The sequence below is a fragment of the Hyaena hyaena genome, unplaced genomic scaffold, assembly GCF_003009895.1.
Source record: "Hyaena hyaena isolate Hyena2069 unplaced genomic scaffold, ASM300989v1 scaffold_226, whole genome shotgun sequence".
NCBI classification, from domain to species: domain Eukaryota; kingdom Metazoa; phylum Chordata; class Mammalia; order Carnivora; family Hyaenidae; genus Hyaena; species Hyaena hyaena.
In genome coordinates, this window is record NW_024080858.1 from 1,756,009 (window position 1) to 1,780,708 (window position 24,700).

The following is a 24,700-nucleotide window of genomic DNA, read 5'->3' on the forward strand; positions in this document are numbered from 1 at the left end:
CAAGATTTAAATTTTAATGTGTTTTAAATGAAGAACTTGTAAAGCAACTTGAATTTGTTTTCTAATCAAATGGTCTGATTATGTAGTCCTTCTGATCGACTAAACATTGGATGAGAAGGATACAGGTTTCACTATTTTTGGTGCACATTGGGGATATAGTACTTATAAAATGAGGAGGGGAAAATATCTCAATCTTATCCTTTCCACTGAAACATTATCTTAAAAATGTTTTATTTTCCTTAAAATCACATATAGCAATTTTCTTTGGAAATATTTTGAAATGAAATACTTTAGTTATTCTGGGAATATAATTATTTGCAATTCATATTTACATTTTTAAAGAAATTAGTATTTGCCAGAGGACAGTGGGTACTCTGAGCCACCGTCTGAGTCTTGTATGCCTCGGAACAGCTTTTCATGCCACTGGTTCTGATAGAGCTAACCTGACTCGGAATAAATTGTTGATAAAAAGAACATTGACCTATATGGGTTTAATTTTACATATTCTCATATATGAATGAACTTTACTATTTTTTTAAAAAGCCAAGCTTTTTTTTTAAAAAAAAAGCCAAGTCATGTCTGACTTGCTAGTTACATTTGAAACATTTGGGAAGAAGAAAAAAGAAAGTAAAATTGTAATGTAGAAGAAAGCATGGAGCAAAAACTGATAGAACTGAAAAAAAATTAGGGAATTGCACAATTACAGTTTGAGACTTCAGTATTCTTGTCTCAGTAACTGATACAGCAGGTAGATAAAAAATCAGTAAGGGTATAAAAATCTTGAAAAACACAATCAACCAACATGACCTAATTGAAATTTAGAGACTACTTGCCCACACAGAGCAGAATACACCATCTTGGCAAATGCACATGAGAGTATCACCAACATTAGCCATATTGTGGGCCATAGTATGTACCCTAACAGATTTAAAACATTGAAATCAGGCAAGTATATTTTCTGAGCATAAAGAAATAAAAAATTAGAGTTATCGAGTAAACACAAACTTGAAAATGAGCAATTTGAAAATATTCCATGGTTCAAAGAGAAAGTCTCAAGGAAAATTAAAATTTTGAATGGAATGAAATGCAAGCACATTAGGTGGAATGCCATTATAGCAACATTTAAAGGGAGTTTTTTAAGATTAAAGAGTGTCTTAGATAAGAGAAAATGTCTTAAGTCAGTGATCTTTATTTTACCTTAAGAAAATAGGTAAGGAAGAACTAATTAAATTTATACCTAAAACTAATAAAACATTGTATGTTAATTACACTTGAATTAAAATTTAAAAATTAAAATTAAGAAACATAAACAAATACTCTAAAAAAACAAAAGAAATAATTAAACTCTAAAAAACAAAAGAGCTAACTAAAAAACATAATCAAATACTCTAAAAATCAAAAGAACTAATTAAACTCAAAGCAGAAGAAAATAAATAATAAAGATGAAAAAAGATAGAAGACATCAGTGACATTAAAATTAGAAAAAGAAAACCAAAATATAATAAGTGGTTTCTTTGCAAAGATCAGTGCAACTGAGAAATCTCTAACCAGACTGACTAAGGAAAAAGAGAGAAGCCAGCATAACTAATATCAGGAATGACACAGAAGACATCATTACAGATGCTATATGTGTTTAAAAATAATAAAATCATGCTCACTCAAAAAGAAACTGATTACCTAAGTTTTCCTTTTTCTATTATAGAAATAGAATTTGAGATGAAAACGTTTTAACAATGTGAATTCAGAGCTCAAGTAGCTTCACTGGTAAATTCTACTCAACATTTAAGAAAGAAATAACACTAATGCAATGCAAGCTTTTACAGAAAATAGAAAAAGGAGACACTCTACAACTCATTTGATCAGGCTATCATTTTCCTAATACCAAAACCAGAAAAAGTCATTCCAAGAAAAGAAAACTGCATATCAAAATCTTATATGAACAAAGACACTACTATGCTCCCAAACAATATCAGCAGATTAATTCCATTAATATATGAAAAATGATGACATCATGACTAAATGCACTTTATTCCAAGAATTCAGGTTTGGTTTAAAATTTGAAAATGAACAGATGTAATTCATCATATTAAATACTGGGGAAAAATCATATGATTATATCAATAGACGCAGCAAAAGCATTTGACAAAATTAAGTATGCATTCATGGTATGAACTAAGAATAGGCAGAAACCTCCTTAACCTGATTAAGGGTATCTTTGAAAAACATTCAGTTACCATCACACTGAATGGTGAAAGGCTGTTCCTCAAGATTAGAACCAAGGTAGGGGCACCTGGGTGACTGAGTTGGTTATGTGTCCAACTCTTGATCTCAGCTCAGGTCTTAATCTCAGGGTCATGAGTTCAAGCCCTGCTTTGGGCTCCGTGCTGGGCATGAAGCCTACTTTAAAAAAATAAATAAGAAGAACCAAAGGAAAGATGTCTACTATCACCTCTGCTATCCATCATAGTTCTCCCAGGCAAAAAGAAAATGAAATAAAAAGCATCCATGACCTGAAACGAACTGTCTGTCTTCATAGATTACATGATTATCTATGTAGAAAATTCCAAAAAAATCTATCAAAAAAAATAGTGACCAAAACTAAGCAAGTTTAACAAGTTTACAGGATATGAGGGTAATATACAAAAATCAACTACATTTTTATATACCAGCAGTGAACGATCAGAAATTGAAATAAATATGTGAGTATTCTGAATGTAAAAAACAAAATAATCACTGACGAAACATATCAAAGAAAACCTGACTAAATGGAGGGATATGTTGTGCTTATATTAGAATATTTAATATTAAGATGTCAATTCTCCCTAAATGGATTTCTAGATTCTATGTGACCCCAAAAAAAATTTCAACAGTTTTTTTGGTAGAAATTTACAAACTGAATTTAAAATTTATATGAATCATCTTCTTAGCACAGTGGGCAGTGCATAGGTGTCACAAAATTTAGATGAAAAGGCAAAGAAGCTAGAATTGTCAGAATAATTTTGAAAAAGACAAACTTGAACTCACACTGACTTCAGGACTAACTATAAAGTCATGATAATCAAGTAAAAATAATTTTGGCAAAATGATAAACATATAGATCAGTGGCATGGAATAAAGTTTCCAGATATATACCCACCTCTATATTGTCAATTGATCTGTTATGGTCAATTATTTTTTGATAAAGATACAAAGGTAATTGAATAAAGGAAGGCTATCATTTTATTAAACAATATTGGAAAAATGTCTAATCTTATGAAAAAGAACATTGAGTCATACCTCATGCCATACAGAAATGGTTCATTAACATCAATTTAAAATTAAAAACATGTAATTTATTAAAAAAAAGAAGAAAATCTTTGAGACCTTCAGTTAAACAAAGATTTCTTGGCTATAACAGCAAAACCCCAGTGCATAACAAAAAATAAAAGACAAATTGGACTTTCCCAAACCGACAAACTTATTCCTCAAGAAAAACTTTCAAAAAAGTTAAAAGAAAAATATTTGCAATACATATATATCATAAAGGGTTTTCATGCAGAATATAGTAAGTACTAAAACTCAAAAAACAAGAAATCAATCAATCCTATTAAAGTATGGCCAAAATATCTGAATAGATATTTCACTATGTGTGGATGACACATAGGCACATGAAAAGATATTCAACATTAGTTGTCATTAGTGAAATTTAAAGTTACAATGAAATATCATTGTGTACTTATTAGAATGACTACATTACAAAACACGAAACAAACAAAAACCTGAGCATAGCAAGTGCTGGTAAGGATGTAGGGCAGGCAGCTGAAACTCTCATTTCTTGCTATTGAAATGGAGAATGGTACAGATGCTTTGGGAAATAGTTAGGCAGTTTCTTAAAAGTTTAAACATGTGCTTACCATATGCTCCAGTCATCACACTCCTAGGGATTTACCCAATTGAAATGAAAACCTATGCTCACGGAAACATCTTGATGAGTTGGTTACAGTGCTTGTATTTTATCACAGGTAAAAACTGGAAACTCCGCTGGTGAATAGAGAAGCTGAGATAAAGCTATGCAATGAACTAGCACTCAGCAAAGAAAAGAAACGGAGCTATTGGATGCATGCTACAGAATGGATGAATCTCGAATTAAGATGCCAATGAAAGAAACCCATCACAAAAGGCTACATATTGTGTGATTTCATTTACATGACATCCTGAAAAGGTAAAACTAAAAGAACAAAAAAATAGATCATGGGCTATTGCCAGCTTTTGTGGGATTGAGTGGTTGACTACAGCGGCATAACGGACTTTCGGGGAGTAATGGAACTGTGCCATCTATCCCTTGATTGTGGGGGTGGTTTACACAACTTTATATATTTGTCAAAATGCATAAAACTTCACATCAAAAAATGTGAATATTACTGTATATAACCTTTGCCTCAATTAAAAAAACATAGAAGTGAGAAAATGTTTGAAGGAATGAAGAAATAGTTTCTTCAGAATAAAAGAAAGATGTAAGAACTGAGATCAAAAGAGTTCATAGATTGTAGCACAAACTAGATAAGAAGAATAAAGTAAAAATCAAAAACCCCTACACAATGACATGTAATAGTGAAATTTAAGGACATCAAAGAAGAGAAGATTCTAAAATCTTAGGAGACACAGAGATGATTATTTACAATGGAACAAGAATAAAACTGATATCACAGCACCATCGGGTTATAGAATAAAAGGAAGGTAATATTTTCCATGTTTTAGGCAAAAAAGCTTCAAATCCAATATCCTATGGTTAAATAAACTAACACATGTGAGATTGTCACAAAGCTATTCCCCAGAATAATACTGGGTTAAAAGAATCTTTTTAATGTTGTAGGAAGAATTACTTAAGCAAGAAGAGAAACACATCTATTAGTAAATAAATACACACACTGACATAAAAGGATGAATGAACAACTTAGTGAAGTTCACTGTTTTTACAAAAGAAAGAAGCAAAACCAAACAATCTGTGATAATCAGCATTAAAATACAGGAGGACATCAACAAGGCCAATGGGGCAGGAGTGAGATGTACGTAAAGGCAGGGTCAGAAGGGGGTGAGAGCCTGGTAATTTTTCTTTTTTTTTTTTTATGTTTATTTATTTATTTTTTTAATTAAAAAATTTTTTTTAATGTTTATTTATTTCTAGGAGAGAGAGAGACAGTGTAAGCAGGGGAGGGTCAGAGAGAGAGGGAATCACAGACTCTGAAACAGGCTCCAGGCTCTGAGCTGGCAGTCAGCACAGAGCCCGACGCTGGGCTCGAACCCACAAACCGCGAGATCATGACCCAAGCGAAAGTCAGACGCTTAACCGACTAAGCCACCCAGGCACCCCTCATGTTTATTTATTTTTAAGAGAGAGACAGAGATGGAGACGGGCAGAGAAAGAGGGAGACACAGAACTCAAAGCAGGTTCTAGGCTTTGAGCAGGCAACACAGAGCACAATGGGGGTCTTGAACCCATGAATCAGAAGATCATGACCTGAGCTGAAGTTGGATGCTTAAATGACTAAGCCACCCAGGCACCCTTGAACTGGGAAACATTTAAGTTCACTTTCAGTGAACTAGGAAAAGAGAGTTGCATAATGTTATTGGTGACTGAGCCAGACTTGTAATTTCTAAGTGCTATCAAACATTTGCCCCTGCTATTCCAAAATCTTTTTTCAAATGAGCCTGGTAATTTTTCTAATTTTGCAGGTACATATAGACAGTGAGAAATGTCAAACGTATGGTTGGAAACATTTTAAAAATGAGTGATAATAAATTAAAAATAATAACTGGAGAATATACTTTCAAACGAGGAGAAAAAGAGTGGTTTATTCAATATAAACAGAAAGGGCAAAAAGAATTTATAAATTGGTAGTATGGTAAGTAGAAAATATAAAAGACTATACATAAATCCCAAATGAAGATACAAATGGATTAAGCCACTCAGTACAATCAGGTAAGGTAAAATTTGAGATACAGTACATGTTAGGAGCAAAAGGAGATGCTATATAATAGTAGTAAGAATAAATCAAGAAGATGAAAAAAAATCATAAATCTTATGAACTAATTTACAGAGGTTCTAAAAAAGATATAAAACAGTAGCTGACAAAATTTTTGGAAAACATATTTTTTAAAATATTTTTTATTTATTTCTAGGAGAGGGAGAGAGACAGCGTGAGCAGGGGAGAGTCAGAGAGAGAGGGAGTCACAGACTGCAACAGGCTCCAGGCTCTGAGCCGGCAGTCAGCACAGAGCCAGACGCGGGCCTCGAACCCACGAACCGCGAGACCATGACCTAAGCGAAAGTCGAACGCTTAACCGACTAAGCCACCCAGGCGCCCCTGGAAAACATATTTTTAAAAATAATTATATTTGAATATTCTACATAAAAAATGAATAGCAAATATTGATTTATTTACCTATATTTAAATTCGAGTTAGTTAACATATAGTGTAGTCTTGGATTCAAGAGCAGAACCCAGCAATTCATCTCTTACATATAACACCCAGTGCTCATCCCGAAATGTGCCTTCCTTAATGCCAAGTACCCATTTACCCCATCGTCCGACCCACCTCCCTTCCAAGAACCCTGTTTATTCTCTGTATTTAAGAGTCTCTTATGGTTTGCCTCCCTTTCTGTTTTTATCTTATTTTTCCTTCCGTTTCCCTGTGTTCATCTGTTGAGTTTCTCAAATTCAACATATGAGTGAAAGCATATGATACCTGTCTTTCTCTGAGTGACTTATTTCACTTAGCAGAACAGCCTCTAGTTCCATTCACATGGAAATGGAAAGATGTCATTGTTTTTCATTGCTGAGTAATACTCCAGTGTCAAAAGATACCACATCTTCTTTATCCTCTCATCACTCAATGGACATTTGGGCTCTTTTCATAATTTTGCTATTGTCAATAGTGCCGCTATAAACATTGAAGTGTATGTGCCCCTTCGAATCAGCATTTTTGTATCCTTTGGATATATTCATAGTAGCGTAATTGCTGGGTTGCATGGTAGTTCTATTTTTAATTTTTTGAGGAAACTCCATGCTGTTTTCCAGAGTGGTTGCACCATTTTGCATTTCCACCAGCAGTGCAAAATTGTTCCTCTTTTCTCTGCATCCTCACCAACATCTATTTTTTTTTTCCTGAGTGGTTAATTAATAGCCATTCTGACAGGTATGAGGTGGTATTTCATTGTGGTTTTGATTTGTATATTCCTGATGATGAGTGATGTTGAGCATTTTTTCATGTGTCTGTTAGCCATCTGGATGTCTTCTTTGGAAAGGTGTCTGCTTATATCTTCTGCCTATATTTTCACTGGATTATTTGGTTTTAGGGTGTTGAGTTTGATAAGTTCTTTATAGATTTTGGATATTGAACCTGTATCATTTGTCATTTGTAAATACCTTCATCCATTCCATCGGTTGCCTTTTAGTTTTGTTGACTGTTTCTTTTACTGTGCAGAAGCTTTTTATCTTGATAAGATCCCAATAGTTCATTTTTGCTTTTATCTCCCTCACCTCTGGAGCCATGTCAAGTATAAAGTTACTGTGGTCGAGGTCAAAGTGGTTGCTGCCTGTTTTCCCCTGTAGGATTTTGATAGTTTCCTGTCTCACATCTAGGTCTTTCATCTAGTTTGAATTTATTTTCGTGTATAATGTAAGAAAGTGGTCCAGTTTCATTCTTCTGCATGTTGCATCCAGTTCTCCCAGCACCATTTGCTAAAGACACTTATTTTCCATTGAATACCCTTTCCTGCTTATCGAAGATTAGTTGACCATATATTAGTGTGTCCATTTCTTGTCCTCTATTCTATTTCATTGATCTATGTATCTCTTTCTGTGCCAATACCATACTGTCTTGATGATTACAGCCTTGTAATACAGCTTGAAGTCTGGAATTGTGATGCCTCCAGCTTTGGTTATCTTTTTCAATGTTAATTTGGCTATTCAAGGTCTTTTGTGATTCCATACAAATTTTAGGATTGTTTGTTCTAACTTTGAGAAGAATGCTGGTGCAATTTTGACTGGGACTGCATTGAATGTGTACATTACTTGGGGCAGTATCGACATTTTAACAATACTTGTTCTTCTAAACCATGAGCATGGAATGCTTTTCCATTTCTTTGTGTCTTCTTCAATTTCCTTCATAAGCTTTCTATAGTTTTCAGCATACAGATCTCTTACATCTTTGGTTAGGTTTATTCCTAGGCATTTTATGGTTCTTGGTGCAATTGTAAATGGGATCAGTTTCTTTATTTCTCTTTCTGTTGCTTCATAATTGGTGTATAAAACTGCAACTGATTTCTGTACATTGATTTTGTACCCTATGGCTTTGCTGAATTCCTGTATCAGTTCCAGCAGACTTTTGGTGGAGTCTGTTGGGTTTTCCACATAGAGTATCATGTCATCTGCAAACAGTGTAATTTTCACTTCCTCTTGGCCAATTTGGATGCCTTTTATTCCCTTGTGTTGTCTGATTGCTGAGGCCAAGACTTCCAATACCACGTTGAATAACAGTGCTGAGAGTGGACATCCCTGTGGTGTTCCTGACCTTAGGGGGCTAAGCTCTCCGTTTCTCCCCATTGAGAATGATATTAGCAGTAGGTCTTTCATATATGGCCTTTATGATCTTGAGGTATATTGCTTCTGTCCCTACTTTCTTGAAGGTTTTTATCAGGAAAAGATGTTGTATTTTGTCAAATGCTTTCTCTGCATCTATTGAGAGGATCTTCTCCTTTCTTTTAATGTATCACATTGATTGTTTTGTGGATATTGGACCATCCCTGCATCCCAGGTATATTTTCCACTTGGTCATGGTGAAAAATTTTTTAAATGTATTGCTGGATCTGGCTGGCTAGTATCTTGTTGAGGATTTTTGCTCCATGTTCATCAGGGAAATTGATCTGTAGTTCTCTTTTTTAGTGGAGTCTTTGTCTGGTTTTGGAATCAAGGTAACACTGGCTTCATAGAATGAGTTTGGAAGTTTTCCTTACATTTTTAGTCTTTGGAATAGCTTCAAAAGAATAAATGTTAACTCTCTGGTTTTCTTTTGATTTCCATAAGCGTGATAGATGGTTCTTCATCCCCTCACTTCCAATCTGTAGGTGTCCTCAAGGCTAAAATGAGTCTCTAAAAGGCAGTATAAACATGGATCTTGGTGGGGTTTTTTGCCTTTTCTGATATCCTATGTTTTTTGATTGGGGCATTTAGTCCATTTACATTCAATGTGATTACTGAAACATATGAATTAGTACCATTGTGTTATCTGTAGATTTCATATTTGTGGTGATGTCCTCTGGTCCTCTGTAATGTTTGCTGCTTTCCACTCACACAACGTCCCTTAAGATTTCCTGTAGCGCTGGTTTGGTGGTCACTAACTTCTTTAGTTTTTGTTCATATGGGAAAGTTTATCTCTCTTTGTGTTCTGAATGACAGCCTTAGTGGACAAAGGATTCTTGGCTGCATATTGTTACTATTCAGCACATTGAATATTTCCTGCCACTCCCTTCTGGCCTGCTAAGTTTCAGTGGACAGGTCTGCTACTAACCTTATGTGTCTGTCCTTGTAGGTTAAAGACCTTTTCTCTCTAGCTGCTATCAGAACTCTCCTTATCTTTGTATTTGGCAAGTTTCACTATGAATTGTCATAATATTGACCTCTTTTTGTTGATTTTGGGGAAGTTCCCTGTGCCTCTTGGACTTGGATGTCTGTTTCCTTTCCCAGATTAGGGCAGTTCTCAGCTATAATTTGTTGAAATAAACCCTTTTCCTTTTTTTCTCATTTTTCTTCTCCTGGGACTCCTGTGATATGGATTATTTATTGTTTCATGGCATCACTTAATTCTCTATTTCTCCCCTTGGGATTTAGTAATTTTCTTTCCCTCTTTCTTCTGCTTCATTATGTTCCATACTTTTCTCTTCTATTTCACCTATTCTCTCTGTTCTTCAGCACCTGTCACTGTACCTAGTTTATTTTGCATTTTAGTTACAGCATTTTCTAAATTCATCCTGACTAGCTCTTGGTCTTTGATTTCTGATACGAGGGTTTCTCTGGTGTGTTCTAAGCTTTTTTCAAGCCCAGCTATTAGTGTTATGACTGTTATTCTAAACTCTGGTTCAGATATGTTGTTCATAAGTATTTTGAGCAATTCTCTCACACAACCATCTGGCTGTGATGGCTTCTTTACCTTCCTTTTGGGGAGAATCCTTCCATCTTGTTATGTGTCCTGCACCTGAGAGCATTGCTATATGAAAAAGGGGTCATACACTGTCCAGGGCCCGGCACTCCCGGGAAGGGTTACTAGTATATATTGAACACATTCTGCCCCTGCACTTTTGCTGCTCTATCCCACTGGTATGTCCTCTACAGAGCTCCTCTTTGCTTGCTATTGTGGTGAGTTTGGATCTTTAACTAGGAGTGCTTTGATTTGGTTGCTGAAGAAACCCTGAAAAAAAGGGGGGGAAGGAGCCTTAAAAACAGAAAAAGGAAAGGGGAGAAAAGAAAACCAAACAGAGAATAAAAAAACTATAAGCCTAGTTCAGGAGAATGAGAAAGGGAAAAAAAAAAGAAAAAGAAAGAGAAAAGATGGTAAAGAATAGGATAAAAATGCCTGATCTAGCTAGCTCGCTAGCTCGCTTTAGTGAGAATTCACATACACACACACACACACACACACACACACACAAACACACACCAAATTAAACTAAGAGACTGATTCCAAAAGAAAAGAAGGAGGAAAGAAACAGAAAAGAAAATTGGCTGCTGGTGCCTAGGGCTGGTGACCGTGCTGCTCTGGAGGAGAGGCGGGCTACGTTGGGTCAGTCAGTCTCCAGTAAATAAGCAGTTGCCAGGCACGAAGGGGTTGGGTAGGTGTAAGCAGGTCCCACCTCCACTGGGGGCCGCTGTGCTGCTCTCTGCAGTCCCACTGTTAGCGTTGGGGGGAGAATGGCATCACCCCAGTCTCTCATCCTCAGACTAGGGCTCTCAGCCCACACTGGTCAGGCAATCCTCGCAGAATAGTGAGGGTGGTCAGCTTGCCCTGAGTCACAGTTCTTATGAGCCTCTCCTTGTCTCTCAGATGGGATTCAAAACCTGATGCTGTAAATGATCCCACACCACGCAGATCTTCTCCCCTGCTCTGGTGTAGAGCTTCTCCACCCTGCTGATGAAAGGCCTTTGGCTGGCACCTGAGGGGTCTTTGGTCCTTGGGGAGACAATAACCCCTCTTCCCAAATTCCTCCAAGAAGGGGACTGTTCTCTCTCAGTGCCTTCTGGAGATCACTACACCAAGCTAGTCACCCCGGGGCCAGCTCTCTCCCACTATGAGCACACACCAAGGCTCCGCTCCAGAGGAAGTTGCATACGTTCAAAACTTCTGAGTTTTAGCTCCAAAGGCTATTAAAAAAGAAGAAGAAGAAGAAGGAGAAGGAGAAGGAGAAGAAGAAGAAGAAGAAGAAGAAGAACAACAACAACAACAACAACAACAACAACAACAACTAGCACTCTCCATACCTCTCATTCCGCAGTCCAAAATCCAGAAAGATTCTCCTCTTGTGGTAACTCAGTGCTGTTCTTTCACAACCCCTCTCTCTTTTGCTCCCTTTGGTCTCTCCACAGAAAACATTCTCTCCCCTCAACGGCTATGCCATTTTATCTCCCCCAATTCACACACATGCACCTCAATCCTGCCAAGCTATCTCCCTCCAACTGTGAAGATCTTCCTGTTGTTCCACAGATGTATTTCCTGGGTGTTCCGTGTAATCTGACCTCAACATAGCAGTGTTTGAGGGATGAGGAAAATCCAGATCTCCTTACTTCTCCACCATCCTAACTTCTCCCCTGAATAGCAAATATTCTTTTTTTTAAAGTTTATTTTTTAATGTTAATTTATTTGAGAGAGAGAGAGAGAACACAAGCAAGGGAGGAGCAGAAGAGACACACAGAATGTGAAGCAGTCTCCAGGCTCTGAGCTGTTAGTGCAGAGCCCAATGTGGGGCTCGAACCCACGAACCATGAGATCATGACCTGAACCAAAGTCAGATGCTTAACCAACCAAGCCACCCACGTGCCCAGCAAATATCCTTAATGGAGGTTTCATTTTCAGATTAGGAAAAAATCTGCTTGTTATCACTACTCCTTTTTGACATAATACTGAACACTTTGCCCAATGCAAAAGGACCAGAAAGAGAAATGTCTTATCAGAAAAGAAGAGACAGACAATGGAGAGGACATAATGAACACAGTGAATCTGTAAAATCAACTATAGGAAATCAAAGCTACATTGAAGTTACATATTCTGTAATGGGTTGTTGACAGAAAATACATTGAACAAATACTTTAAATTAGACAAGGACAGATGTGATCTTTAATTTTTTTATTGAATAAGTCTTTAAATAAAAATAAGAACAAAACAACGACTTATATGTACAAGGGGAAGAAATGTAGCAAAAATTTAGAAAAATAAAGATTAGGACAATATTTGACAAGAAGCTGTTAGGTTGCTATTAATTAAATCTTTTCTAATATATTGTTATTTTTAAATTACTTCATCTCTGACTAGTAAGATTTTGTTAATTTATTTCTCTTATTTTTTTTTTCATTTTCAAAGACATGAAAAGAATCCACAAACTTTCGCCACTAGTGTTATTTTTTTTAAGAGTTGCTAATTAATAACAAAATAAAATTTATTGGCATATTTTCTGTATACTTTAAGCCATATTTGAATAAGTGTACTTAAGCATGATAAAATATCATAAAAGAAGGTAGCAAGGGATGTGTGGGTGGCTCGGTCAGCTAAGTATCCAGCTCTTGATTTTGGATCAAGTCATGATCCCACAGTTCATGAGATCGAGTCCTAGCATAGAGTTATTAGCTGATAGCTCAGAGCCTTCTTGGGATTCTCTCTCCCCCCTCTCTTTGCTCCTCTCCATAATTCTCCCTCTCTCTCTTTCTCTCCCAAAATAAATAATTAAACATTAAAAAAAAGAAGGTAACAAGATTAAGAAAAAGCTAAATTATATCATAAATCACAAACTATAAACTCTATAACCCATTAAATAGGACTATACTGATCTGAGAAAATAGAACCTAAAGATTTGGGGTAAGAAAACTACCATATTGTCATTGCCCTGATGGGGATCATAGACTAATTTACAAACATGTAAAAATCTCTAATGCCCATTGTTTTATCAGCCATGACCTTTATGCCGAAATCTGTGAACACATTCAATTAATCAAAACACTGTTTTTGGCTAAAGACAAAACAGTCAAATTCTGACATGTCATGTTTAAACCAAGCCTTTCTTAATTTTTCATCTAAACATAACAATGTCCAGGTATATATTTTTAAATCTTACTTCTTCAAGAAACTTTACTCAGTTTGCACACTGTAAGCCTCTGTCCTTTATAAGGTATTGTTCTCGCCTTCCCTCTCTGATTCATTTCTCCTTTTTTCTACCCTGGCCAATGTTGCTCTTGGCATAGTGTACAGATTAGATATTATCTTTTTTTTAGTCCCTAATCTTCTTTAAGGGAGAAAACTATATTAATAATTGTATGTTATATTCTTATATTCATATAATATATTTGACATATCAAGTTTATAAACAAGGTTTGCTTTACTTTATGACTTAGATTTATTGAGGAACCAAGATATCTTAATGATTACCAAAAATTTAGATATATGATTCAGCTTTCCCTCTTATTTTTTACTTTTTATTATTTTTTTTAAGATTTTACATTTTTTAAAGTAATCTCTATACCCAACATGGGGCTCAAATTTACAACCCTGAGACAAAAAGTTGCATGTTTCCCCAACTGAGCCAGTCAGGTGCCCCTCAGCTGTCGCTTTTAAATTCCAAATCCACATTTCTTTATTTCTGCTTGAAGTTTTTAGGTTTATTTATTTATTTTTGGGAGAAAGATAGAGAGAAAGACAGAGAGAGACAGCATGAGTGGGAAGGGGCAAAGAGAGAGAGGGAGAGACACAGAATCTTCAGGCTTGAAGCTGTCAGCACAGAGCCTAAAGTGGGGCTCAAACTCACAAACCATGAAATAATGACCCGAGCTGAAATCAGACACTCAACCAACTGAGCCACCCGGGTGCCCCATTTCCAATTAATTTTGTCATTGTATGTCTTGATGGCATTTGACACTCAATGCATGGCTATTTATTATCTTTCTTTCTAGATGTTGACTCTTTATATTCCTTTTCTCAATCTGGTTAATGGAATTATCACCAATGTTAAAATAATCAAAGAGAACAATTTAGTTGATCCAAACAAATTTTATGTAACACCTTATGAAGTGGGCAGTCTCTACTCTCAAGAGTCCAGAGAACTACAAAGTAAGGGGAAAGGGCTGCAAGCTTTATAGAAAAAAGGAAAGCTGGAAACAAGGGAGACATCCTCAACTTAACTGGTTAGGGTTGTGTATCTGACCTTATTTAGAAAGATCAAAGAATAACAAAGTAAATACAGTGCGCAAGGGTGTCATGACTTTTGAGAATTGACCAACCGAATAGAGCATGTTTCTGGTCAAGCAAAGCATTTACAGGAGTAGAAGTTCTCGAAATTTCAGTGTGCTGGTAGGACACTCTGGGCAAGAACAGTTCCATCCTGGGCCTAGAAATGTATTCAATACCAAGATGCTCAAGTTAGAAAAGCAGGGATCATTTCAGAAGCTAGTGAAATACTGTGAGGGGTAGGGGGAAGTGTAGTGTGCTTAGATGTGAGATGGCAATGGGTAGAATCCTTACAGTGTGACTTACAACATGTGCTTTAACCTATTTTACAAATGTGAAAAATCAGAAGAATAAAACTCATTTTGTGAATTTGTTGTGAGACTTATATAAGCTAATGTGTGTAGAATCTTTTGTAAACAGTAGTAATTTGCAAAATTATTATTCACCTCTCCTTTAGCAACAGCATATTCTTGGTTAAAATATTTGTACTTTCTGGGGCGCCTGGGTGGCTCAGTCGGTTAAGCGTCTGACTTTGGCTCAGGTCATGATCTCGAGATTTGTGAGTTCGAGCCCTACATCAGGCTCTGTGCTGACAGCTCAGAGATGGAGTCTGCTTCAGATTCTGTTACCCCTCTCTCTGTCCCTCCCCCACTCACACTCTGTCTCCCAATAACAAATAAACATTAAAAATTTTTAAAAAAATATTTGTACTTTCTTACACTCTCTCAGATCCTTTCCTTTATCTCTTCTTCCTGGCACTTCCTTAGCTAATCTCTCATCTAGAATATAGTACTAATCATCCAGTCTCCCGGACTATTACCCCTCCTGTGTACCTCGATCCATACTCTACACTGAAAGAAGAGTGATCATAATGAAATGCCATTCTGATTTTATTGCCTGGCTCTTTAAAATACTTCAACTGGTTCCAAAGATTAAAGAGAACACCCCCTGTTAGTAAGCATGCCAGCAAATAGCAATCTCATAGTTATTGATGGGAACAAAAATTGGCATTTTTCCAGAAAGCAATTTGTCTTAGTACCAAATGTCTTTAAGTAGGACTTCCTGGCCCAGAAATGCCACTTACATGTGCTTTTTCTGAACTAAAGCAAGAAAACATGCTCTGGATTTCTGGCAAAGTTACTTTTATGGCCAAACTTTTTCTTTTAATTTTTTTTTTGTTTATTTATTTTTGAGAGAGAGACAGAGAGATGGAGCTCTGGCAGGGGAGGGACAGAAAGAGGGGAGACAGAATCTGAAACAGGCTCTCGGCTCTGAGCTGTCAGCACAGAGCCCTACACGGCGCTTGAACTCATGAGCCATGAGATCATGACCATGAAGTCAGACGCTTAACCAACTGAGCCACCCAGGTGCCCCTATGGCCAAACTTCTAAAACCCTTCTCCATGACTCAGCAATAGTTTAGAAGAAAAACAAGACTAGGAAATATTAGTAACGAAAAAGAAAACTACTTTTATTAGTGCCAAGAGTAGAAAATGGCAAAATATATCACAAAACCAAAGAAATGTGTGCAAGTCTACAGAAAATTCAATCAGCCCAAAGGAACCAAGACTGACAGAAGAATTTACGGTTGTAGAATAGTGCAGAAAATTCTAGTGAGAAGTGGGATATATGGTTGATTTCAGGAGAACTGGAGACACTATTTATTGACCATTATTCCAGCTCAGTGGCACTCCAAGCCTATTAAACGCAGGACTGTGGTATAACCTTGACCTATGGTCAAGCCACATGATTATCTGCAGATAGGATTTAAAGCACATTTAAGTTTCTTCTTTATGGTTTGCCTATTTAAAAGTTTTCGTGGATGAATAGGAATTAATTCATGGAAAGGAATTAAATAACAAAATCAGTAAAAATCAATAAAAATCTCTCGGTGGCCCCTGAATACCATCTCTGCAATGAATGAATGGTTATCTTCTCCCAGTTTTCTACTGTTGATGGGCTGAAATATTTAGTTTTCCAGAACATGACATTCTCTTTTTCTCTTCTATATCTTTGCAGCTGCTTTCCTTTGCAATGTCCTAGGGAGCTTCTGTAACTATTTGTTACTTGGCTAAAATTTACCTCCTTCATGAAATATTCTGCAACATGTTTAGGCATAATATATGTTTCCACTTTTGTGATCCCACTGAACTCTGTCAACATCTCAGTTGTGGTACTTACAAACGGGTGTATTCTTTGTGTACATTTCTCCTTCCTGCACCATGAGAGCTATGGGACAGCAGGCATGAGTCACTTTAAACTTCGTGTGAAATTTAATAAATGTTTGTGGAAACAACACAGGATTTGGGACATTCATATTTCCCATTTTTCAGTCTCATTGTGGAGCTGAGTGGGCACATTTCTCACAATATTGCCTGGAGGACATTTTTGAGGAGAGAAGTCTATTTCTCCAAACTGTTTTCTGAAATGTATCATTATATATTCACTTCAAAATAGGAAGTACTGAACTGCTTTTTACTTGTTCTACACTTATTTATGTTTCATTTATTACTCCAGAGCAAGGAGATCATGTGTCTTGTATTTGACTTGCTTCATATACAAGTTGTAAGCAGATGGATTCACTTAAATTATTTCACAATACGATGACCCTGTTTTCATTCCTTCCAAACTAAAAATTAGTACAATTACAAGGATTATTTATTTGTCTGATGTGGATGTATAGGGGTTTATAATACACTGTGCAGAGGTGGGCACACTTATAAAGGCTCAAGAAAACAAACTGATTGCTTTTTTGGTGTTCTCTGTGCTCACCTGCCAAGAAACACTCTGAGCTGAAGTTTAGACTTTAGGAGATTGGATTTATGGAAATTAGGAATATGTTCCCCTGCAGAATGTTTTGTTAAAAGATTTTATGCTCATATTTAGTGAATTTTAAGCTTATTTAATGTTAACCACTAAGTTCTTCCCAGAACCTTAACTAAACCCAATCTTTAGAGGAAAAAGTAAACAAACAAACAAAAAAAAAAGCTCAACTTTTAAGAAAGAGGTTAATTTCAAAAATAAATGATTAAAGATTTTGACTTTATTCTGGGAATTACTATTTTTTTAAACAAAAGCATAAATTCAGTCCTTTCCATAATTTAGACAAAAGATTTTCACAGTCTGACAGCTTTTTGAGAAATTAGAAGGGTCGAGATTTTTATCAAGTCATGGACCCTGTCAAAACACTTCTAGGTCTGCATTTTTTTTCCCCAGATAAGAGTAACAATATCTATAAATCATACTTCAATTAACATCCTTATCTGAAATTGCCTTGAAATGAGTGTTAATATGGCAAAAGTTTTTTCTCAAGGTATGCAACATTTTACTCTCAAAGTTTGGCTGAAATCTGAAATCTGTGTGAGCCTTGACAGAAATGAAAGAGGAGAAGGGTGAGGAGCGGGGAGGAGAAGAAGTGAAGGGTGAGGAAGAGGAAGAAATCTTACATTAAATAGAGGTCAAAAGCACTTTTCCAAAATGTGATTTTGCATTTTATTCAATCATATTTTTATCAAAATCTGCTTTCTTAGTTTTCATTGTGATTCCTGATGTTATCTGTGAATCACTGAAATAACCACATGAACATATACTAGGATTGTGATACAAGTAACCAACACAGTTCCATTTCCAGCTTTCAGAATTACCGAGTTGGCAGTTTGACAGCTTTTTTAGGTTAAGAGTAAGGGGAAAACAAATTTTTACAGAACCATTGTTTCTTTCAAAAACATGATCCAAACTTGCACAGAACCACTGGAATTGCCATTCACACTAAAGAAACACAGCTTAGTAATAGGAAATTTGGCATTGGTGTTAAAATGAGTGGTGTGTAGAGAAATTATTTTTCCTCATGTGTTTCCTGAAGTAATGGGTTAAGTACTATGATACGCTGTAGGCATGTCACAAGCTGACTCAGTTACTCACATGTTGGCAGTGGTCAAGTTTATAGGGCTACTGTGTCTGACAGGAATAGGTAGCTTGCTACTTTCTTGATGGTTCCATACGAAAATTAGCTTTAAAGAATTTCAAAACAAAGAATAATTGCAAAGACTTGATTTCTGCATCTTTGAATTTTGTTATAAGATTTTTCATTAAAATAGAATAAAAACCTAAACTTCAAAATCAAGTTTTGCAACATGTGAGTTATTTGTCTTCTCCAGTCCATTCTTTTAATCTTGCAAAGATAATTACCTTGATCTATTTCTGGGTTTCCTATATTGTAGATTCCTCTGGGATATTAAAAACATATTTTAAAATGATTTTTTTCAACAAAGGAATGTCCTGTTTCCAGGATATATTCCAACATAGATAATAGAGCTGGATATTAAGCAGACTATCCTCACTATTCAAGACCCTAGTCTAGGAAAATTTATTTAACATTTGAGAGTTATAAATAATTTCTCTTGAGGAATTTGGAAAAAATAAAACTCAGTAGAGTTGTTAATTGTACTGGAAATTTCACGTACTACCTTGGGCTTACTACAAAGCATACTGGCTTTTCTAAAGTTGCACAAAACAAAATCTATGTACAGAAATCTGTTGTGTTTATACCCACCAATAATGAAGTAGGAGAAAGAAATCATAGAATCAATCCCATTTACAATTGCTCCGAAGATGATAGGATAACTAGGAATAAACTTAACCAAAGAGGCAAAACACCTATTCTCTGAAAACATAAAACACTGATGAAAGAAATTGAAGATGGCAGAAAAGAGGGAAAACATTCCATACCCATGGATTGAAGGAACAAATAGTGTTATAATGTCTATACTACCCAAAGCAATCTACACATTTAATGAAATCCCTGTCAAAATACCAACAGCATTTTTCACAGAGCTAGAACAAACAATCCTAAAATTTGTAGGGAATCTCAAAAGACCTTGAATAGCCAAAGCAATCAAAAAAGAAAAGCCAAGCTGGAGGCATCAAAATTCTGGACTTCAAATTATATTACAAAGGTATAGTCATCAAGACAGTATGGTACTGGAACAAAAATAAACACATATTCTGGAACAGAATGGAAAACCCATAAATGAACCCACAACTATATGATCAACTAATCTTCTACAAACTAGGAAAAAGAGTATCCCATGGAAAAAAGACAATCTCTTCAACAAATGGTGCTGGGTAAACTGGACAGAAACATGCAAAAGAATGAAACTGAACCACATTCTTAGAGCATACACAAAAATAACTTCAAAATGGTTGAAAGACCTAAATATGAAACAAGAAACCATCAAAATCCTATAGGAGAAAACAGGCAGTAACCTCTTGGACATTGGCCATAATGCCTTCTTACTAGATAAGTCTCCTGAGGCAAGGAAAACAAAAGCAAAATGAACTATTGGGACCTCATCAAGATGAAAAGCTTTTGCATAGCAAAGGAAACAACAGAATTAAAAGGCAGCCTATGGAATGGGAGAAGATATTTGCAAATGACATATCTGATAAAAGACTAGTATCCAAAACCTATGAAGAATTCATCAAATTCAATACCCCCAAAGCCAAATAATCCAGTTAAAACATGGGCAGAAGACATGAATAGACATTTTTCCAAAGGAGGTATACAGATGTCTAACAGACACATGAAAAGATAGTTAATATTGCTCATCATCAGTGAAATACAAATCAAAACTACAACGAGCTATTGCCTCACACCAATCAGAAAGGCTAAAATTAACAAGACAGGAAACAACAGGTTGGGTGGATGTGGAGAAAGGGGAATCCTCTTGAACTGTTGGTGGAAATGCAAATTCAAAGTATTTATTGAATCTTACTATCATCATCATCATCATGATTTTTTTTTCAATATTTCCACACATAAGGTAAACTTTCCTTTTCTGAGGAGGATTTTATCTCCATCCTCTCTTATCTCATTTGTGCATTTTTAAAGAATCTCTTTGCTCTCTGCAAATGATTGCAGAAAGAGTTCAAAAATTGGCTGTGCTGAAACTTTTTCTTATTTTTCTACTTACAGATAACTTGCAAGTTTTTGTATTGTCTGTCTTTTAGTTTTCCTGTAGATATGAGTTTTGTATGGTTTTGTTCATTCTTTTATTTGTTTGGAGGTTGTTTAGAGGGGTTTGGATTAGGCAGCTGCCATTACCTCAACTGCTCAGTACTCTTTGGTGCAAAGACGTTTAAAAGCTTGCATTGAAGTTCCTTTAACCAAGAGGAATTGTCTTTATTTGTAAAATGATAAAACTTCAGAAGCTACTTTTTGGTATAACGTGAAAACCCAAAGACGTGGGTAATAAGAAAATAAAAAGGAGGAAGAACAAATATTCTCTGTAATGGTGATGAACAGATGCTAGGAACACAATGTAGAAAGAGCAGAAGAGAAGAGGAAGGTGCAGAAACCTAACCACACAATATGGCAGACATCCACTGAGAAAATGGAGCATAAGAACTTATTGGAGGCAGGTAATAGAAATATAAAGATTGAGAATGTCAATATCAAATGTAAAAGTTTTTTGAAGCCATGTAAATAAATTTCTTTGGTCATTCCAAATCACAAATTAACATGTGACGTGTGCAAATACTGTGGGCAGGCAGATTATAAGGCTGTTCAAAAGAAAGATGTCGTCACTTGTGTCTTAGTGTGGTATAGGGCAGGGGACATGAGAGTAGTTGTAGGGGATCTGATGCCAATGACTTTAGCAGTCCAGGAGGGCCGGTAGGCAGAGCCACAGAAATTGTGAAGATATGAACACCCAGGAAATTCTCCGAAATCTTGAGAATGGCAGTCACTTTCCCATAGAATATGGCATTAAGTGCTTAAATCAATATTGTTTGACTTTCAGGGGCTCCTGGGTGGCTCAGTCGGTTAAGCATCCGACTTTGGCTCAGGTCATGATCTCACGGTTTGTGGGTTCAAACCCCGTTTTGGGCTCTGTGCTGACAGTTCAGAGCCCGGAGCCTGCTTTGGATTCTGTGTCTCCCTCTCTCTTTACCCCACCTCCCATTCACATTCCATCTTTCTCTCTCAAAAATAAACAAATATCAAAGATCTCAGAAAAAATAAGAATTAGATAGAAGCTGTGAATCAGGCTGAGTCAGCCACAGATGTATTTGATGGACTGAGTTATATTAGGAAGGGGACACAAGGACATATGTAAGTGCAGGTCACACGCTGGGCCTGTTGTGCTTGATGTTATATTCATTCTTGACATAATAACCCCACTGTTGATTATCCACCTCAGAACAGGAACTGGCAAAGTACGATCTGATCCAAGAGTCATTTACCAGTCATCAGTCTACTTTACCAGTCATTTACCAGTCATCATCTCTACCACAGAGAGCATGCTTTAGGCCAGTCAAGAGAAAAATGAAAGGGGTCATGTGTTCCAGTTCTGTCTTTTCTATTATTTTATGTCTATAGTACCCAAGAAATTGATTCTCTTTTCCTTTACTGGATATGAAGGATTCATAGAACATAGAGAGATTTTATTTAAAAGATGTGCAAATTAGAAGATATTCTGCAATAGACCAAGAATATTTGTAAAGAAAATATTTCTGAGGCACTTGGGTGGTTCAGTTGGTTAAGCATCTAACTTCAACTCAGGTCATAATCCTGCAGTAAAGGTCAGGTCATGACCCCCCACATTGAATACAGAATCTCTGTGAAGGGGCACTCATATTGATGCATTTAAATCCACATTTATTTATTTATTTTTAATGTTTATTTATTTTTGAGAGAGAGAGAAGCAGAGTGTGAGTAGGGGAGGGAGACACAAAATCTGAAGCAGGCTTCAGGCTCTGAGCTGTCAGAGCCTGATACAGGGTTCGAACTTTGTGAACTGTGGGATCACGACCTGAGCTGAAGTCGGATGCTTAACAGACTGAGCTTCCCAGGTGCCCCTAAGTCCACATTCAAATTCTTCCTTCTTTTATCAGCATTCTCAGAAACAACTTTTTCACCAGTTTCCAATATTTATGAAAACTTAGCAAAAGACCTGTGATCTCTTTAGTGTATAAGCGTTCCCTTCCAGATTTGTTCTATAGTTGACATTCTGGAGTACTTCTTTATATATTCAATACATATCTATGAAATGTCAACCCCATGCCGGTACTAACCTCAGAATAGGAAATATGATAAGGAACGGAGCAGAATACAAATTCCTATCTTCAGGGAACTCTTACCGTAGCATGGGAGAGATAAAATAAACAAGATAAACAACTAAATATATATCATGTTATATTTGATGGCTCTAAGTGAGAAACAATGGATGGCAGGAACATGTGAGGAATACATGCATGACATTTTAAATAATATGGCTACCAGGAAAGCTCACATTCACAGAATGTACATTTTGAGTAAAAAGAGGAAGTCACGAGATAGTTAGCTATGCATATATCTGAGAGGGAATGTCAAGTGTGAAAATGCTAGGGTGGGAGTACCGCTGACAAATTAGGGGAACATTAAATAGGTAAATAGGCTTTAAGCACAAAGAATAAGAAGGAAGTATTAAGACATGAAATTAGAAAGATAATGGGGATTAGGTCATGTAGGGCCTGTGGGTACTAGCAAAGGTTTTGGCTTACATTCTGCATAAAATAAGAAGTCATAGTGTAGAATTTGAACAGGAAAGTGACATGGTCTGATTTACCTGTATCAGGATTGTTATAGTTGCTCTTATAAGACTAATGTGTATTTTGGGGGCAGGGGTGCAGGGAGGTAAAGTAGGTCAAGTGAAGGACTATGGAGACCATTGGGAGGTTCTTGCAATAATTCAGAAGAGATTATGGTGGCGTGGAGCAGTGTGGCAGCCGTGTGCATGGTTAGAGATGTCAGTTCTAGAAATACATTGAAGATAGAGTGAACAGAATTCTTATGCAGGATGTAGTAGAAAGAGAGGAGCAGGGGCGCCTGGGTGGCACAGTCAGTTGAGCATCCGACTGCAGTTCAGGTCATGATCTCACTGTTGGTGAGTTTAAGCCTCATGTCTGGCTCTGTGCTGACAGCTCAGAGCCACGAGCCTGCTTCGGATTCTGTGTCTCCCTCTTTCTCTGCTCCTCCCCTGCTTGTGTGCTTTCTCTGTGTCTCTCTCCTTCTCTCTCAAAAATAAATATTTAAAAAATTAAAGAAAAAAAAAAGAAAGAGAGAAGTAAAGATGATTTCAGGGTTTTTGCTGAACAGCTGAAAAATTGATGAATTCCTTTACGGAAATAGGAGAGATTGTATGAGGATCTAGTTTGGTAGGAATTTTCAGGAACTCAGATTTGGACATGTTAGGTTTGCGATGCCTATTGGACATTTTAAAGGAAACAGTAGGAAATTAGGTTTGCGTTTGACTATTAGGCTTTGTGACTTAGCATGTAGAAGATATTTAAGGCAGGGAACTGGATAGGATCACTTTGGCAATGAACGCAATAGATAGTGTTGAGCGAGAAAAGAGGCAGACCTGAAATAAAACAGAAGCACTTATTTAAGGTCTCATAATTGTGACTTGGGGAGCATAGATTTGTGTCACAAGCCAAATTATGTCCCCCTAGGGAACAAAAGTCAGGGTTTTTTAAAGACAAAAGAGAATGCTGTATACATTGTTTACAAAGAATTTTTATTGGCGGTGTTGGCAGAAAACTAACCTTGGCTAAGCATAATCGGTTGCTAAGGCTATCACTAAGCAAAAGTCAATTATTGTAGCAAATTGCAACTGTTCATGCAGAGAGCTCAGAATATTTGGTGTTTGATACAGTTAAAAACTTCACGGTTCCAGCAGGTGAGCATATGCCTAAGGCCCACCTCCTTAATGGCTTCTCAGCTCCTTTGACATAGCTAATTCCGTCTTTTTTCTTAATGTTTATTTATTTTTGAGAGAACACAAGCGATAGTGGGGCAGAGAGAGGTGGGAAAAGTATCTGAAGAGGGCTCTGCACTGACAACACTGAGCCTGATGTGGGGCTTGAAATCACAAGCCAGGAGGAGATCATGACCCAAGCCAAAGTAGGATGGTCAACCTACTGAGCCATCCAGGTGCGCCTAACTGACTCCTTACATCACCTTTCACGACAGAAAAGGGAAAAGGACTAAAGAGTGCTGTGAGACACAATATTGAAAGGTTGAGGAGATGAGAGGGAACTAAAATTGTATCATGGTATGCTGAAAGTCAAGAAAAGTTCATTGTGGCTGACGTTAGTTGCATAATTTAGTGGGAGACAAAGTGGCATCATCATCAGAACTCGCCCTTTCTTGCAGGATGACTCCTTTGGATCAAAACGCAGCAATGTTTTCAAGCAAGG